Source organism: Cucumis sativus, chromosome 6 (genome assembly GCF_000004075.3).
Source record: "Cucumis sativus cultivar 9930 chromosome 6, Cucumber_9930_V3, whole genome shotgun sequence".
Taxonomy (NCBI): Eukaryota; Viridiplantae; Streptophyta; class Magnoliopsida; order Cucurbitales; family Cucurbitaceae; genus Cucumis; species Cucumis sativus.
In genome coordinates this window covers 9,082,424-9,093,329 of record NC_026660.2, presented here as the reverse complement: position 1 = coordinate 9,093,329, position 10,906 = coordinate 9,082,424, and positions in this window count along the sequence as shown.

Sequence of the window (10,906 nt, the reverse complement as noted above, 5' to 3'; positions counted from 1 at the left end):
GAAGTGTACTAACAACATTTGTGCAACTTCCATCGTCAATTACAAGAGTACAAGGAATCCCATTAACTAAACACCTTGAGTGGAAAAGATTATCTCTTTGGTCTTCAATATCATTTTCCTTAACTTGAGCACTAAAAAGTCTTCTTGTAACAAGTGTCAATTTACTCCCATCTTCTAGTTGTTCTTCATTTTCTTCAATTGCTTCTTCAATTAGCTCATCTTCCTCACTTTCTTCTCCATCGGTGACAACTTCACCATTTTTAATGATCATGGTTCTTTTGTTTGGAGAATCGTGTGCAATATGTCCAATCCTTTGGCATTTCCAACACTTTATGTCTTGATTCTTTTCTCGAACTTTCTTCGATCTATCCAATTTTTCTTTACCCTTGGAGCTCTCAGCCTTATCTTTCTTTTCAAACTCAATCTTTCCTTTAGGTTTGAAATCCACCTTTCCACTATTTGAATTATTTTGCCAAGTAGTAGTAGAAAAATAAGTAATTTAGAAGAAACATACCTCTTGAAGTGCATCTTCTCCCAAGCTAACTGCCCTTCAATTTTGACAACCAGATGTAACAACTCTTTCTTATCAAAGTAAGTTTATCTATCCACTTGGTTGGCCAATTCTCAGTTCATTCCTCCAAGGAATCTTATCATTGTATCCTCTTCATCTTCATCAATATTGGTTCTATTCATAGGTGCTTAGGTATGTACCTCCTCTAAATTAGGGCTTTCAATTTCTCCCACGTTTCAATTGGCTCTTCATAGTTCCTTCTCCATTTAAGTTTCAATGATGTCCACCAAACACTTGCATAATCCACAAATTTAGCTACAACAAGCTTCATTTTATTTTCTCCACTAAAATTATGGCAATAAAAACATGCTCAATTTTACTCTCATATTGCAAATACTCCTCCGGGTTCGTTGTCTCGTGAAAAGTAGGAATTTTGAGCTTCACTCCTCCTATCCCTCTTTCTTCTCTTCTTTCATTTTGGTACTCCCTTTCAACCCTTCTTTCTGGTAACATGTCCCTTCCCTCTCTTCTTTCTCTTCTTCTACCTTGGCCTAACACTCTCCTCCCTCTTAGATTTTGTATGGCTAAAAGGGTTTCATTATCCTCGTCCTCTTCATTTTCAACTCCTTCGTTCAAGACTTGCCCTTGGTGACGATTCCTTAATGCTACCTCGATCCTATCTAATCGATCTGTCAAGTCATTAATTACTTGAGTTAAACGAACAATTGCTCCTCCTTGTGCTTCTATCCTCCTAGCTTCACTAATCTCCCCACTATTTTTTGTTTTTTGATTCATAGTGAATAGATTAAAAAGGACCTCACACACTCAACTCACTGATTGTTCACTTGGAACACTCGTTTATACCTTTGGCTATTTGGAAAAGTAGTTAAATTATTATATTGGGTAGGCCTATGCAATCCTTGAAATAGTGAGCTATTCAATATAAGTAAGACAAGATAATTATGAAGCTAACCATAAAATGAACAAAAAATGAAAGGTTCAAACAAATAAGGAAGAACATAATCTTCGGACGAAACTCAACACATAAATTAATTTGCAAATAGAAAGGTTTTAAGAAATGAATTTGAAAAACTATCCTTCTTGGAAGTTGAAGATAAGAGGTGGATCTAATAGTTTGTTGAAGGGCACAAAGAGAAATTCGGTAATTTGCAAGGAGAAAGAAAATGAAAGAAGTTTGAAAGTCATAGATTTGAAAGTCTTCAACAATTAATGATATGAAGGTGAAAAGACATTCAAATGATCATGCAATTGACTTAGGGAATGGAAGAAACAGGCAAAGAGTTAATGTAATAACTCAATTATGCAAAATTTGATTACAAACAAAGATGAATCACAATTTTTTTCTTGTTTGAATAATTGCAAGAACAATTTTTTTCTCAATTTTTTTCTCTTTTCTTTTCTTTTTTTACTTTTCTTCTCAATTTTTTTTTCTTTTTTTACTTTTCTTCACAACCTTTTTTTCCAATATGTATGACGTAATAAGATTGAAGTAAGATAAAGATATAAAGAACGATTGATGAAAAGACAAGAATTGATTATATGAAACTAAAAACAAGAATCAAAATTTTGCAAGAAAGAAAGATATAATCAATCCTAGAGTAGGCTACAAAGATGCAACCTATTCTCTGATACCAAATGATAAGACAATCTTAATCCTCAATCCAAAGACCCAAGCTATTAACATAGTAAGAACCTTTCAAATAAGAAACTAACATCTCATTACACTAATTACACTAATTTAGATAAACCAAGAGAAAATTAGGATTTGATTACATCTTAGATCGAAGATCTAGAAGCAGGATTTGGAAATCTTGTTCTAAATTGAGTCAATCCACAATCAAACTTGATCAAAGTTAGATAGAATGCATGCAGTTAGATTGAATGACTTGCATGCATTCTATCACAAGAATTACAAATTAAGGAAAATCTCTCAAAATGAGATTTTAAATTGCATTCATCAAAAGTCTTGTGCTTACAAATGAAATGATAAAGACATTATATAACCTTGTAGAGGTTTTATCCTAATTAATGAAAATATCAAGTCTTTAAAACATTAACTAATATTTTTATCTTCCAACCACCATCTTTAATACTAAGCTTTAATGGTAGTTACCCTAATTTGTTAAATTAAAACAAATGCAAATACAATAAAAGTGGTCTTCAAATTGTTGGCTTCAAGGAAGCTTAATCTCTACCCCATAGTCCAATTCAATTGAGAAAACATTGACCTTCAAATCTCCAAATGGTCATTCGTCTCTTGTATTAGTATGTGGCACATGAAATTCACGATGAACCGATCCTATCCATTCTTGTACATGAATAATGAATGATTATTGAATTTTTTATGCTTTAGATCTTGTAATTAGTCCTTTTGAAACGAGTGGAACACCATGATTCACATCAAAGGAGAATGAGTTGAAGAAGGAGATGAGATGTTGGGTCAAGTTGAAGTTTATTGAAAGTTGCATTCCTTCTTGATCAAAGGTTAATAATTCTCTGTGTGATTCAAAAGGCTGATAGCTTCATCAGTGTCACTAGTACCATTGCGGTAAACTTCTTCTTCTTTTGATCTAGAGTTTTGTCAACATAATTTTGAAACGTATATAATCGTTTTGGAGATTTGAAATTATCCTAATCTATTTGCCCTTAATTTGGATTATTATAAATTTGGAACATTGGAAGCTAATAATTAAGTTGATTAGGTTGAAAGTTTTTGGAAATTTTAACTCTTTGGATTTTGATGGGTTTGTAAAATTTAGTTCCCTAGCTATGTAATTTTAAGTTTATTCTTATTTAAAGTTGGGTATTACTGTTTTCGAACATTGTTGTTGACATCCTAAAAAAAAATTTCTTGATTTTGAAAAGCTTCTATATTCATGTTTCACTTTCTTTCCAACGTTCTTTTGGCAATATTATCTTTTGGTTTCAATACATTTTATACTATAATGTGATATGCATTTTTTCCAATTTCTTTTTTAGTTTAACATGAAAGTGGGGATTTGAATTTCCAATCTTTAAGAAGGTAAGTAATGCCTCATACGTTTTGCAAACTTACATTGACATTATCAATTGAAACATGCTGGTAATGTAAAACAAGGAGAACGAGCGATAGATGTTCTTGAAATCTGGTTAATTTCTATTGTTATTTATATGTTAATAAATTTGCTTATAGTTATTTGAAATTCGATATGGGCACTCTTCGTCTTTGTCTCGCGCAATCACAGTTACTTTTTGGGTATCCTCATCTCTTCTCTAAGTTAAAATTACTCGGTTTTCCATTTCAAGCTGATGTGTTAACTTCCTCGATGACCTCAACCATTCTAATCTTGCAAGATTGATTGGTTGCTGCATTGGAGAACCACCTATTCAGAAGTATGTGACAACCTTGATTCTACTTCTCCCTAGTCCCAACAAATATAACATGAAGTCACTATGTTTCATCATTCAAAAGTTATTATTCCTCCGGACTTATAGAAAGTTAAAACTCACTACAATTTTTCTTAAATTCCTTATTGACGAGTCCATGCAATATCAGACATACAATTTGGAGTATTTGTTTCTTATATTCATCTGAAGTTTTTAAATGAAATGAAGTGTATGTTAAACTTGTAGGATTTTGCATGTTTGAGCTTATTTGAAATTTTGGGCTGAGTTAGAAACATTAAAATTTTTCAAAATTATTCGAAAACCCTTTTTATCTCTTGTAAAGTGACATTCATATATCCAGGATCAGTTTGGTTGTATTCGATTCAATGATTCTTCTTAGAATGTTTTACTCCAACAATATTTAGGATCATTTAGAAAATAGTTGGACATCTCAAGTCTTTTTTAGTAGTGTTTCTTGATACAAAAACCGACTTGGAATCAAGTTAGGATCAAGTTGAACAAGTTTGTAACCCAAACTATATTCGTGCTTATTTGGTTGGATCATTACTTCAAATTCTTTTATTTTTTTGGGCTTTATATGTGAATGAACTTGGCTCATATGGATGATATGTATGCAATGTTTCAAGAACTTGTTGAGATGATTTTTTCAGTCAACACTACGAAGAAACAAAAGCAATTTCGTTCTCTTAGTTTTTTTTCTCTTTTTTTTTCTTCCCTTATGGTTTAAAATAATAAAGGGCTATTATTAATGTGCTGAGACAGGTTCTGATTATGGTAAAAAAAGTACATATAAAACAAAACAAATAGTCTTCGATTCAAGTCTAGCTTGTTTTACCTTTATCGGGTATCGTTAATATAACTTATGGCAAAGGGGAGTGGTATGTGAATTTTTTTGGGATTTATAAATTTGACTTTTGTAAAAGTCTTTTTTTCTCTATGGCCCTCTTCATGGTTTTTTTTTTCTTTTTTGCAAATAATGAGAAACTTTCATTAGATTTGAAGGTCTATCAAGACATTGGGATATGAGTGATTCATCAATACTGCAACAATTTAATAAAAATAAATTTGTAATAATGGAACCAGAAACAATGTTTTAATGTCGGTTTTAAATTGACATTAAAGAGGACATTAACAAACATCAAAGACCTCTTTAATGTCATTTTGAAACTGACATTAAAGATCTGTAATAACACTATTAAAGATGATTTATAAACGCCATTAAAAGTCTTTAATGTCGGTTTGAAACCGACATTAAAAATTAGATTTCTTCCAGTGGTTTAGTGAATAGATGTATCAAAGAATGTGGTTATTATCTATTAAAATTAAATTAATTTCGATATCAAAGAAGGGATGGTGGAATGCTCAAAACATTAAATAACTTTAAATTAAAATCTCCAAAACGCAATGAGCATAAGAGCAAATAAATATTGTCCAAACTCAAATTTTTTAATTGGTTAATTAGCTAATCTCAAGTATGGCAGTTAATTATTAACCAATTTTAACTCATGAAAAATTCTTTTTCCTTTTTCCCTTTTTTTTTTTTTTTTGTAATAGTAATTTTACTCTTCTCAATTTTAAAATATTTAATTATCTTTAACTATATAATTATAAACAAATATCACATCTATTATTTAAATTTAATTGAGTTAGTGTGAAAAGAGATTATTATTAGCTTTTTTTTATTAGGATGAGTAGTCATTGTTAGCTTAACAACCAATCTACATTCATGTCTTTTTTTAATGTTAAAATAGAGTCTTTTTATTAATATTAAAATAGCATTTTAAATGGATTATAATTTTAGTTGAGTTATGTTTACGATAAATTTGGTACTATCCATTAACTAATTAATATATTTAAAAAGTAATACATTATCTAACTTTTAAAAGTTTATTAATTTTTGTTTAAAAAATGTAATATTGTTTTTATAAATAAGCTAACAATTTCATGGTATAGAGTCTGACAATTTTAAAAAATTCCACAAATTTGTTGGATAAAAGAATTGAAAGTTTCAATTTTATACCTAATATATTCATTAATTTTTTTAAAAAAACATTGATAATAATAAAGATCTATTTAAAAAAGTTACTTACACTCTAAACATATCAAACACAAACTTTAAAATGATTATATATATATATATATATTAAAGACAATGATTTATTTTGCAATTTAACTAGAAGAATGATTGTAATTTATTAGAATAGTTGTTATTTACAAAGTTGTTTTCTTTTGTTTGAAATTTGATCCAGCCAAGCACAACCCACTTGGGAGCCAAATGGGTGTTTAACAATTTGAAAGTTGTATGCTCTGTATGGTTGACAAAATTAGATATTTATGTGCAGGTTAATGAATGGGACTAAGATGATGTATGTATGTTCAATTAAGCATGAAAACAAAAAGTCAATTGATTTGATAAGCTATTAAAGGGTGAGAGAATTCAAAACTGTTGTTATTTTAGAATTGATTTTTTTGGTTATATTTAATAATCACATTCTACTTAATATAGGAAGTCAACTTAGATGTCTCTCTACATGGAGGCCAATGCATAAAATAATAAAATGTGGATAAAGTTTGTGGTGGTATGTACCTCCAACTAAACTATACACACACACATATATATATATATGGCAGAAATAAAGAGATAAAAACCTCTACCAAGTGAACGTACGGTGCAGATTCATTGCATGCATGGTAAGCCATATATGAAACCAAATTGTGAATTAAGAAATTAAGAGAAGAAAAAAACAAGTGAACCTGATGCAGTTGGGGGGTCAAATGTCAACGCTTGCTTTTTAGCCACAACAAGTTTTATATACTTTATTCTTATATCCATTTCTTGAATTAATACTACAAATGCTTGGTTAACTTATATGTTCAAACTATTTGTTTCTATTTTCCCACATTTTTTACTTTTATTCAAACTCGATATTCCATCCAATTCATATACCTTATTATCTGTCTAATATATGCCTAATTGTAGGTGTTTCTTTCATATCACTAACAAATATATAACACCTCAAATTCTCACCTTTTAAAAATGTTAATATTGCCTAACTTTTGGAATTAGGATTCATTTTGGGATAATAACAAGTGATTTCTAACCTTTTTTTTTTTTTTTTTTCATTTTTTGTAAAAATAAAAATTATGACTAAGTCTACTAAAATCCCTTTTAATAAATCACTCACGTTCATTTCACACCCTTTTTAAAATTAGCCTTTAGATTCTCCTACAAGGAGATGCAATTTTTAACAAAATTTAAGTTTTTGTTCTTATTATTTAAAATATTTATTTAATAATTATAAATTATAAAAATAATATTAGGTTTATTTTAGTTATTATAACTAAAAAATTCTACTTTAATATTTATTTGCTAAAACACTCGTAATCAATTTGTTCAAGAATAAAGCTATTACCAAAATACTAATACACTTTATATAAAAAGAAACACAATCACTAACATTTGTTTAAAAGCTGTAACAATCTTAAATGTAGACTAATTAAGTTTATTATTATTAGTGATAGACGTAGTTATAATATTTTTGGTTTCACATTTTTGGTTTCACAGTCTTAAAAGAGATTAAGTTATATTTTGTATATGAAAAAGTAAAATAGACTATTTTACTTAAAAGTTGTTACTTTAATTCAAGGCTAGGTTGTCAACAAATGGAACAGTGGAAAAAATGAACCATATAACTTTGATAATTTAGTTTGGTGTAAATTACCTACTTTTAGAGAGCTTTTACACTAAAGAAAAAGATTTATTTATTAAGATTCAAATGAGTACAATACTGTAAAAATAGTATGTAACGTTGTATTAATCTAGATATCTCTGTGAGGTACTATTTTCTTCACGAAAGTATTAGTTTAGTTGAAGGAAAAGATTTTACCTTCTAATCAAGATTCTGCTACAGTTTCTTCTTTGGTGCTTCCTCTTCGATAAATTCATAAGAGAGTGAAACACCTATTTCTAGGTAAAGTTTGCTATACTTTAAAAGGCCGAAATTGGAGAAATGTCTTCAGAGATTTATGGATAAAGGTATCAAAGGAGATTTGAAGATTCGACTTTAAAGATTTTGGTCAAGGATCTTGAGAAAAATTTTTGATGAAGAAATTAAAATATCTTCTTGTGGAGAAAAGCCAACCCTATTAATTCAACAAAATCCATAAAAATTTGAATTTATATACTTTTAGAAAATAATTATTTTGAAGACAAACTAAATAAAATCTGTTATCAAAAGATATAATAAACTCCCTCTTTGACAACACTTAATTTAGTTTACTTTTCTTTTTACACGCAAGTAAACAAGTAGTTAAGATCTTGAACTTGTAAGAGCATAAGCAACGTTACTAATCAACAAAATCAACTGATCATAAAAAATAACGGAAGCAATTGAAGAGTCTTCACAAATAAACTTTACGTAGGTATCTTTCTTCAAAAGAATCTTTAAAGCACCCATCCCAAACATAAACATCCAACATCCAAAAATCATTATCCTTTGTACCATATATACAAATACTGTCCCTTTGCATGAAAGAGACAACAATCAACCATTTGGAGGTTGAGAGGAAGAGGCTTCGATAGTTGAATGTAGGACAGTCTGAGTATTTACCAATGCATCAATTTCTACTCGTCGTTCAAAAAGTGAGTGTATTAAGTCACTTAAGAACCTAGATTCTGCAGAGAGAACTCTTAGAATTCTAGTAGCCAAGGGAATCGGTAACCCTTTTGGAGATATGTTCACATTTTCTGGAATAGAGGATTCTATTGAGCAAGAAGGACGAACACTTTTTTGAATGTATGACACATGAGATCCTTGGAAAAGACGTACGGTAATTCAAGGTTAATGCTTTTGGAGTAGGTCTAGGTGCATCTTGATTTGTCATAACTTTCGGTGTTGAAGAAGCATGAGACTAGATAAAAGCCTTGGAAAGCAGATTGGTAACTTTACTCAAAAGATGTTTACATGTTTGAGGAGTTGATTATAGATGAATTGCTCAACATTAACAAGAGAACTAGTGTCAATGTGATACAGTAGAGTAGCAAGGGCAGTTGAAACACTCAAAGCATGAGGAGACGGAAACCAATTAACAATACCTATCTATCTTGTGTAAGATGACATACTTAACACTAAGTGAGATTGAAAGGAGTTGATCATTTGTAGGCCAATGGGAAGATGTTCCTCGAGTGAGTTCATAAGCTAAGAGCTCTAGTGATGGTTGAATTAGAAGAAAGTTTAAAGAGGATTCCTCTAACATGAACAATTTGAAAATCAGGGTTACTAGGAGTCTGTAGGTAAGTTTGTAATAAGCTTTTTAACTTAGCAATGTTAGAAAGGCCCTGCTTGAGAAACATTTTTTGTTAGACCATCTTTATGAATAAGATTCATAATGACTAGACATGAGTGGTGTTGGTCAGAAATATTTTGGTCATAAAAAAAATGCGACGTTGAACCACATACTTCCATTTTTGTACATTTTTCTCACTCTAGAAGGAAAGATTTTGGTTAAGGATCTTGAGGAAACTTTTCGATGAAAAAATTAAAATATTTTCTTAAAAAATCTTCTTGCGAAGAAAAAACGATTGTCTATAAGTTCAACAAAATCTCTAAATATTTGGATTGATATACTTTTCAAAAATAATTATATTTAAGAGAAACTAAATAAAATTTATTGTAAAAAAGATATAACATTAGGTCTCAAAACAATAATATTATATTGTCACAAATGGCTTATTGGACAAGAGGAGGTTAGGAGACTAAGGTATGTACTTGTTTTAGGAGGTTGAACATTCACAAATTTTCAACCAAAATTTGTTCACTATATAAAAGAAAGAAAGAGACTAATATAAAATATGTGGCCAATAAACTACATGCAATAGCATCACTTGTATACTTATTTTTACCTAAATTACACTCATATATGAAAATTAGAGTACATATAACTTGATTAGGTAATCATTTCAACTTGAACAATTTGTAATGTAACAAAATTTTAATAATTCATCCATTTATGTAACCATTTCGATTCAAATAATTTGTAATTTGACAAAGAACATGACTGTTAATTCCATAGGTCTTTATTATTATTGCAAGTGTCATAATTTCGTTATGCAACAATTTTGACCTAAATAATTTGTAATTGGAGAAAGAACACATGAGATTTTTCGTCCAATAGAGATCTATTTTGTCAGATCATCATGTTCTATATTTGTGGTTCTAGATGACACACAATACATGAAAAATGACATATAGTGTTTCTTTGAGCAATCATTGTAACATATAGAAAATGACATAATGGTAAGTTCATATATATCTTCATTGTTAGATTGTGTTGTTTCATATTTATGGTATAGATGAAATCACACTCATATATAAAAAAAGAAAAAAAGATACCATCTTTCCACGCGACCATCTTGAGGAGATTAAATGTAAAGATGGGTAGAATATATATAAGATATAAAGTATCAAAATAGAGGTGTAAAAATTCTCGTCTCAAAGCGCATTTTATATTTAGTATATACGTTTTATTTTTGTCTTCAAATATTACATTTATAGCTAGTTATTTTGTTGTTTGCTATTGTTGCAGTTTATTCATGATTTGTTCCACACTAAAATGGTTGATCTAGAATTTGCATTTTTCTCAAGTACGAGAGTTGAAAGCTTTGGCCAAATTTCGAAACTAAAAACAAGATTTTTAAAATTAAAGTCTCATTTAGTAAGCATTTTGGTTTTGAAAATTCTGCCTATAAACACTACTTCCACCATCAATTTTCTTCTATTGTTATCTACATTCTATCAATTGTTTAAAAAATCTAAGCCATTTTTTTTTATAAAAAAAGCTTTCAAAAAATTGTTTTTGTTTATAGAATTTGACTAATAATTCAACCATTGCATTGAAGAAATAAACCAATCGTTATGAGATATAGAAAGAAAATAAACTTAAATTTAAAAAACAAAAATTAAAATGGAAATGGTTAAATAGGGCCTA